This window comes from Eriocheir sinensis, unplaced genomic scaffold (assembly GCF_024679095.1).
Source record: "Eriocheir sinensis breed Jianghai 21 unplaced genomic scaffold, ASM2467909v1 Scaffold1372, whole genome shotgun sequence".
NCBI lineage: Eukaryota > Metazoa > Arthropoda > Malacostraca > Decapoda > Varunidae > Eriocheir > Eriocheir sinensis.
Window position 1 is genome coordinate 61,997 of NW_026110709.1, and position 9,177 is coordinate 71,173.

A 9,177-nucleotide genomic window follows, 5' to 3' on the forward strand; every position below is an offset into this window, starting at 1 on the left:
TGAGAGGTTATTAAGTGCTAGAGTGTATCATAGTACTTCTTCACCTTACCCTACTGAAGTGATATGCTGGAGTTTGACAAATATTATAAGGTTTATTTATCTTGTGTTATGACTGTCATTTGTATAGCGAAGTTAACTTAGCACAACCATGGAGAGAGAAGAAGGGGTAGAAAAATATAAACAGCTTCCCTTTGTGCACATGTTACAAGTTGAGGAAATGGAAAAATAGCAAGAGGTGAGTGACTGCACACCATCAACAACATAATAACAAAAGAAAACTACACGACGCAATAAAACAAGGAAAAGAAACAATACAAAATAAAGTTCAATCCTTCCATCAAAGGAAAAAAAAACTAAACTGGAATCCATTTTGACAGTTGGGGAGGTCAGGCCAGGTCAGGTGATGCTAGGTCAGGTTAGAATAGTTCATTTCCATTCTTTTTTTGAGCTGTTGTATTTTATTTCCGTTCAGATTATTCCATTTTATTTATTGTGCAATGTTGAACAGCTTATTCTTCACCTTGTCTGCATCATAGTGTGAGGTCAGACTTTGATATTTCTGTTATATATACTCCATCTTATTGACTTATTCTAGTCTGTATATATTCTGTGAGGCTTGTCAAGGGTTTACTTTTCTGTGTAGTGTGAGGTCAGAGCTTTCATTAGTTCTCCATCTCTTCATAATATTTTATGCATACATCCTGTTCTGTTTGTTATGTGAGGGTCAAGGGATTACTTTTCACCATGTATGTTGTGAGGTTCAAACTTATGGTGAGTTTTGATTTGTCCCAAACTCACAATACAGAGATGAAAATGAAGCCCTTGAGCCTCACAAAACAAGTAGACTACAACATGTCAATGAAATAGAATATAATAGACATTAAAATAAAATCTGTAATATTTGTTTCGCAGAAATCACTTATTTTCAGAAGGGGAAAGGAAGGGGGTGCCCACAGACTCCATGCCGTGAGGTGCTTGGGGTGGGGAGGAAGGGGGCTTGCAGGGGGAAGAAGCCCTGGGGTGGGCAAGGCGACGCACCCCCAGCGTATGCACCCCAATGATTAACTGGCTGATTAGAGAGGGGGGAGGGGAACAAAAATCCTGATTTGATGTAACTAACTAACCTAACTATTCCTGAAGCCTATCATATTGCTACCAATTCAATCCAGCCTATCCCAACCTGTCAACAATTTAATCTAACCAAACAATCTTAACCCAACCTGACTTGACTAAGGCCGGGTTCCCACTATCCCGTTTTGATGGTGGCTGTAAATGTTAATGACGGCAAAATGGCTTGACAGAAATGGCAGCCGGAGAGCTTGGCTCCGTCACGGCTCTTATTGACAACTAAAGCCTGGACCACATGGACCACAGCGACTCCTTGATTGGCGCCCTTGTACCAGCTGCTGGGTCAGCAGACAGGCCAGCTACTAGGAGGAGGCCAAGGTTCTGGACATGCCAACAATTATATTTCAAGCCTTGAAATTATTGTTAATTAAATGTTACAGGCAACACAACCAGAGGTGGGCATTCTGCTAAGAAGGTCCGCTAATCGCTAATCCACTAATTAGTGAGCTAAAAAAATGTTAGCAGATTAAAAAATTTAGTGGATTAGTGTTAGCGGGTGCCAAAACTGTAAGTCCGCTAATCGCTGATTTCCATTTCCTCTCCTCTACTTTCAGTACTTTCAACTGTATATTTCACACACACACACACACACACACACACACACACACACACACACACACACACACACACACACACACATTATAATTAGTCTATTGATTTATTCTATGAAAATAAAACTTAAAACTTTGTATATGTTAGTTTTACTATTCATTGGAAATTATGTTTTTGCAGATTTAACAAAAGAAAAGTTAACAGACTCTTGGTGACTTGATTTAAAAAAAAAAAAAAAAATTAGCATTAGTGGCCCATCAAATACACATGTTTGGCCACAGTCTCCCCAGCACCAGTGGATTAGTTTACACCTGGGTGTTGTATATGTGTTGTTGTCACACTTATGGTTCTCAACGAAAATTATTCATCACCACATGTAAATAACATAATGAAATTATATTTGAATTATAATTATACTGAAATTTAACTGTATATTATTTTGTATCAAGTACAGTAAACCGTGGACATAAAGGACTAAAGGTGAGTAACTTAGTCCGTTGATTTTGAAAGTCCATTATAAGCGGCAGAAATTTAAAAAATACTTATAATAGCTGTGAACCTAAAAAATGTAGGAATATATTTTTTTTATGGTGTATGCTGTGTACTCTTTGTCTGTATAGTTGCACAGCACACTTGGCGAGGCTGCTGGCATTAACATGCAGTGCGGGACGGGGCGGGGGGGGTCACTACCCGGGCCTGTGGTAATGGGGCGCCCCAGTGGCAAGTGCATAACAGGCATTGAAAAGTCATTAATTTAGTGATTTCCGTAAAAAAATACCATGTCCATATTAAACAGCATCATATTTTGTCCATGAATAAGCAGTTAACATCTCCAAGTTAGTAGGCTACCCTCTCGTAAACAGTCCCCTATGTCCTTGTCAGCAGAGGCGGGCCGTGACAGTGACAAGGTGTGTGCTGATCGGGCTCCGTGCGGGATTGGCAGTGCTGATGATGGCTGCTGGACACAAGATTACTTACTTAGGTATACTTAGGTGAGTGCTGGACGCAGGCCCAAGGGCCTCTATATCCAGATCTTCAGTAACAGCTCAAAAAAAACTATGGTATGGACTTCTGTGGCGAAACAGACAACTTTGCTTCATAGTTAAAAAACACTTCTTGATGCTGCCAGTGGCGGTCAAGTCTCTTTTCAAATGTATAAATACTTGGGGCCTCTACTACAGAGGAGGGAAGACTATTCCATACATTTACTATCCTATTCATGTAACTGTTTTGACGGATCCTTGTGTTGCACCTCTTTTTATTCAATTTGTATTGGTGTCCTCTTGTCAGTAATTCTTCACGTACATTATAGTCAAGCACTGGAGCCACTCTGGTGTCATATTTCCCCCTTGCAATCTTATAGGTCTCTATCATTTCACCCCTTAACCTCCTATACACCAATGTTGGCAAACTAAGTTCCTTTAACCTTTCTTGGTACGATAGGTGTCTAAGTCCATTTACCATTCTCGTTGATCGCCTTTGCACATTTTCCAGGGAAGTGATGTCCTTCTTTCTACTCGGACTCCATATCACATTTCCAAATTCCAGCTGTGGTCTCACCAGTGCTTTATACAATCTAATAAAATTTTCTTTATTTAAATCCACAAATGACCTTCTGATGAGTCCCATTGTTCTATTGGCTTTATTTATTTTGTCATTAATATGTTGTTCAAATGTAAGATGCTGGTCTACTATTATTCCAAGATCCTTTTCACTATCCACTCGTTCAAGACTTACAGGTTGGTCTTCCTTCTGCATAAAATATTCTCTTTATACTTGTTGATTCCTTTGCCTTGTCACTGTCATAACCTTGCACTTCGCTGTATGGAACTCCAATAACCAATCCACTGACCAACTTTGTAGCCTGTCCAAATCCTCTGAGTGATCCTTGGTCCCCAGAACTTCCAATTTCCTTAAAACATTTAGTGTCGTCAGCAAACATGTATACCGATGACTCAATATTATCTGGCAAGTCATTAATATATATCACAAACAGTAATGGTCCAATAACACTTCCCTGAGGCACTCCACTGACAACATCCTTCCACTCTGACGAGGAACCTCTAACAACCACTTTCTGTTTTCTTCTGTTTAGTAAGGCTTTAATCCAGTATACAAGTTGGTCTCCCATTCCATAGGCTTTTAACTTCATCATCAATCAGTTGTGTGACAGTGTCAAATGCCTTTTATATCTAGATACACTACATCAAGTTCTCCTCCACCTTCCAGTATTTCAGTCCATGTATCCATTACCTTTAATAACTGTAGTGTAATTGACCTCCCACTGATAAAGCCAAACTGACTCTGGCTAAACAAATTGTTTGCTGACATATGATGAACCATTTTATCTCTCACTATAGACTCCATTACTTTAGATAATATACATGTTAAGCTTACCGGTCTATAGTTGCTTGGCGTTTTCTTACAGCCTTTCTTAAATATAGCCGATATTGTAGCCTGTCTCCATATTTCTGGTACCTTTCCCGTTCGAAGTGATGTATTATATAAGCTTTTCAGGGGCTCTGCAAGCTCAGAACTAAGTTCCTTTAATATCCTCGGTTGTATTTCATCTGGTCCAGGAGATTTATCCACTTTGAGATTTTTCAGTTTCTCCTTAATTTCATGAGCAGTTATCTCAACCATCTCAAGTCTACTTCCATAATTTCTGGTTGCGATGGGTGGTGGAACTGAATCAAGCTCCTCTATAAATACACTACTAAAGAAATCAGCTAGTACCTGTGCTTTCTCACCATCTGTTCTTGTCAATTCTTCTCTGTCCCCTGACTCTGATATGTATAGATTAGCTACACCCTCTTTTACCTTCACTTTACTTTTCACATATTTCCAAAAGTTTTTTGGGTTCTCCCTTACACTTAATGAAATTTCCCTTTCCGCTGCCCTCTGCAGTTTCCTCGTCATAGACTTTGCCTTATTTCTTGCCCTGGCATATTCTTTATATTTCTGTTGATCCATGGTCTCAATATACCCTTGCCATGTTCTATGTTTCTTCCTCACTGCTTGTCGTGTCTTCATGTCAAGTGGTGTATTATATTGTCGTTGTCCTGCAGTATCAATGATCTTACTGGGGATAAATTTTTGTTTTGCTAACTGCAAATTTTCTGTGATCATCTTCAACTGTTCCTCTACATTATCTTTGCAGTGTTTGAATCCTTCTTCCCATTCGATACTCCCTAAAAATGTACGCATAGCTTCATAGTCCCCTTTATCATAATAAAACTTCTCATATGAGTGCTGGGGTACACTGTTGAAAAATTTAAGATCTATTATAAGTACACAGTGATCACTTTTACCAAGGGGGGACTCATATTCAATATTTGATATTATACCTTCCTCTCTGGTCATAATTAAGTCAAGTAAACTTGTCGAAACCATGCCTCTTCCTCTGGTGGCCTGTGATACATGTTGGTACATGTAAGAGTTCCTCACTGCTTCTATAAATTTATATTCCTCTGTTTCTGTGCTCCCTCCCTCTGTGGTCCAATTTTCCCAATCAATTTTGGGATAGTTGAAATCACCAACCATAAAAACGTGTGTATCCCTACCAGAATTCACTTCCACCAATAACCGTCTAAGTTTATCGTTATTTTCCTTACTGCTGTGTGGGCTTCTGTATAAACACCCCATCAGTGCTTCCTCGTTCTTGTTAACTCTCATGCGTATCCATAAAGCCTCTTCAAATTCTGTGTTCATCTCCACTTGCCATCGTGATATACTCTCATGTACATATATTGCTATTCCTCTATTCTCTCTCTTTAAATATAACTTATATCCAGATATTGACATTTCTTCAGCTGTCAAGGGATATCTTAAATTTTTTGGATTAACCTCACATATAAATAACAGAAGTGGCTTGCTTATACAATGCCTTAATCTAAATCTTTACTCGATTAACTTGGTGCTCAAGACATCAGCATTTGTATACCAACACGTCATTGCTCGTATGTCTTTACTGTTATTTCCTTTACTTAATTTTATACCAACTTTGAAGTTGCCTTTCCCCTGCTCGGTCAAGTTTTTTGCTTCCAGTCTTAATTCATTCTCCTTTTCCCTCTGCCTCTTTGTCAAGTCGTTGGCAACATTGATCCCTGAGTATTCCTCAGTTCCCTGCAGCTTTCTAATGTTTCTGAATAGGCTTGCTTTTATGTTATTCTCTTTGAGGACTACTAGCAGTGGTCTCTTTTACTTCTGTTCTTCAAACTTCCCCAGCCTTCGAACATAAAATACATTTTCATCCTTATGACCAGCCACACACGTATGCAGGACACCATGTACAAAATTTAAATCAGATCCCTCCCTCTCGCTCTGAACTTTTGAATCACATTCCTCCTTTCCAAATATTATGATGTTATTTTCTCTGCTTTTCCTATCATTTCTTTCTACCATTGCCTCGTCCAAGTAAATCCCTTGAATGTCCTTTGTTAATTTATTGGCACTTCCTTGGGTTCCTCTGATCTCACCATCATTTATATTATTGCTTAGTTGTGATGACATGAGTTTAGCCTCTACTGAGCTTACTCTGTCCTCGAGCTGTTTTTTTGTTTTAATTTCCTCCTGTAAACACTCCCGCACAGCCTCAATTTCCTGCCCCATGGTCACTTTCACAGTTGATAATTCCTCACTCGTAGCATCTTGCTTCTTCACTAAGTCCACTTGTTGCTTCTCCAGTTTTTTTACCTGCTTGAATAATTTATCATAACCTCTCTTGCAGAAGCTGCAGATCCAGTGAAGCTGCTCTCCTGCTTCTTTCTCAACCATAAAATTATACACAGCATCAGGGATGTCTTCACACTTAGTGTGAAACCATGTATCACAGAGTTCACACTCCAGTGCCTTATCACCACCCTTGACTTTCTTATTACACCTGAAACAAATACTAGTCCCACCTCCATCAGTTCCACTGACAATTCCTTGGTCCTTGTTTACGTTTGCGGCGACAGCCATCTTACATCCAGCAGCAGAGATACTGTGTCAGTACCAGTTGAAGCAATATCCTGCTTTTTCCCCCACAAGCCTCCCTTGTTTCCACTCAGCACTAGCTCCTTGGCTGAATACTTGTGATACTTGCAATATACTAGGAAACATAAATCAGAGTAAAGCTACAAATCCAGAAGCCACGAGAACACGTCCGCTCGCCACAAACGCCAAAGCAAACCGCTGTGAGAGATTGGTGTTACATCTGTGAAGACTTTACAGGCAATGCATCAATATGGATTGGATGTTGTTTGTGTCCTAAATGGTGCCGTATAAAATGTACTTTCCCGGGTGCAATCAAGCTCGTTGGATATTTAATTGTGATACTATAACAAAAATATCAGACACGAAAACTGAACCAATAGATATTTGTAATATTATTCGTGAAAACAATTAAGACACTCTCACTCACTACAACGTTTGAGAAAAAGTGCATCCAAGATTACTCTTGAGGCTAACACTGTAATTGTTGACTGCCCTCGTAGAGCGCTGCACCAGCGGCGGAGCAGCAGGGCCTGAAACCTCATCACCGGTGAACGGTAAGTAGCTATTAGTTTGGCAGGAGGAGGCTGGCTGGCTGCCCTCTTGCCATTCACCGCTGATAGTTTCAGGCCCTGTTGCACTGTCAGCGCAACACTACCCCAGGACACTGTGGGCTGCCTGCTGGTGTGGGCTGAGGGCTGCCAGCGGGTGTAAGTCTAGAGTTTTACCAACATGTTGAAGGCAATGACAGTATCATATTGTACAGATGGAAACAAGGCTGTGTGTGTGTGTGTGTGTGTGTGTGTGTATCGAGACAGGTGAGTATGCCTGGGCCCCGTAACAGGCGGGGCGCCGCCCCCCACACCGCAGCAGCGTCCCTGGCATGGGGTAAGTCGATCAATCAACCAAGTGGGGCTTACGCCGGGGGGCGCGTCGCTTCACCCACCCCACACAATAACACTTCTCCACACACACACAAACGCACACACACAAACACGAAAAAGTCTGCCACTCCCTCAGCTGGCCGCCACAACCTTGGTCACCTTTCCCCGTGTGTCCAGGGTTTCCGGCGGCTGCTTGTGGTGTCCAGGGGCGGAGAGAACGATCAGCACGCCACAACAGTCTCACACACCTCCACAAGGCTTTAAATGTCCCAAAAGTCAAAATACATACCGTGTTGTTGATCGTTGTGGTTTCTGGACGTGCTGTGGCTGCTCCAACTATAGCTGCAAATATATCCTTGAGGGTTTATGGTGGGATTTAAAGTAGTGCCTGGCCGTAAGTATAAAGTGTCTGGGTACAGTCTGGTGAAGAATGATGGCGTTAAGGAATAGAAGTAGCATAAAGCAGGATGCACAAAGGAAGTCAGTGGCAGGATCCCAAGATGGCTGCCCTGAAAGCCATAAGGATGTAAACAAAGAGGAGAACAGCTGTGGTACCTGCTGGAAACAAGTGTTGGAGGATGATCAGGCTTTGATATGTGAAGTTTGTCAGTTCTGGCACCATATTGAATGTGAGAAAGTAAGTGAAAAGAAATACAATTTCCTGAGGGAAGATGATTCAGATGACTCATTGGTTTTGCAGAAAATGTAATAGGAGAGCAGCTAATCTATATGTATCAATTGCCAAACTGGATGCAAAGTTAACTGAAACTGACAAGAGAGTTGAGAGTTTAAATGACAAGGTTGAAGATCTGGAAACACGGGTGAAAGTCAACACTAACGGATTAAAGAACATTGAGGGTGCAGTGGACTGTGTTCTTGATGACAAAATGGAGATTATGCAACAGGAAATTTTGGAGAGGGATAAGAGGAGAAGAAATATTATGATTTTTGGAGTGGAGGAAAGCAAGGAAGCGAATGTGCAAAAGAAAATTGAACATGATATGGCAGTTGTGCATGGTATAGGGCAAACATTAGGAATTGAGGAGTGTAAAGTAGATAAAGTGTTGTGTTTGTAGCCTACCAGCACTTAATTACTCTTGACAGCACTATAACGTACCTGTAATATGTGACAACTGGTTATATCCCATCCTCGTCGACGTGTCCGTGGTGTCGGTCTTGAGGGGGATGGATAGGCGTGGAGGCACACAGTATTTATTGAATAAGCTCTACATTACACCCTGAATCTCAGCGCCTTGTGTCCTCGTGTGTGTGTGTGTGTGTGGAATCCTCTAGGGGCTATATGTAGCTGAAACTTACATATGGTATACAATCCTAGTATATAAACATACAAAAGTATAAAGGTATCAAAACTTATATAAAGGGATTTGGATTCCTTGTTACTACATAGTTTTGTCTGGGCGCTTACAAAGAAAACTTAACATTAATGCATAACTTATAAATACTTAATACTATGCTTAATCTACGTACATATCATTTCCTTCCCCCTGTCAGAAAGAAAGGAAACCTTACAGATTTAAGCGTTCTGGAGGAACTCCTCTTGTGCTCCGAGCTGGAAGAACTCTCCTATTTACATTTTCTGGAGGAGTAGAAGTATCACTAGAGTCACTAGAATGATCAG

At 40.8% G+C, this 9,177-nt stretch overlaps 1 long non-coding RNA gene across 1 annotated transcript; it reads right to left on the reverse strand.

Moving 5' to 3' along the window:
- Window positions 1–445: 445 nt before the first annotated feature.
- On the reverse strand, window positions 446–7,841 carry LOC126989907 (uncharacterized). The gene is made up of 3 exons (XR_007743849.1): window positions 7,085–7,841; window positions 2,530–2,638; window positions 446–1,069 (listed from the first exon to the last, which is right to left on the reverse strand). It is a non-coding gene; the product is annotated as an uncharacterized LOC126989907 (long non-coding RNA).
- Window positions 7,842–9,177: the final 1,336 nt, after the last annotated feature.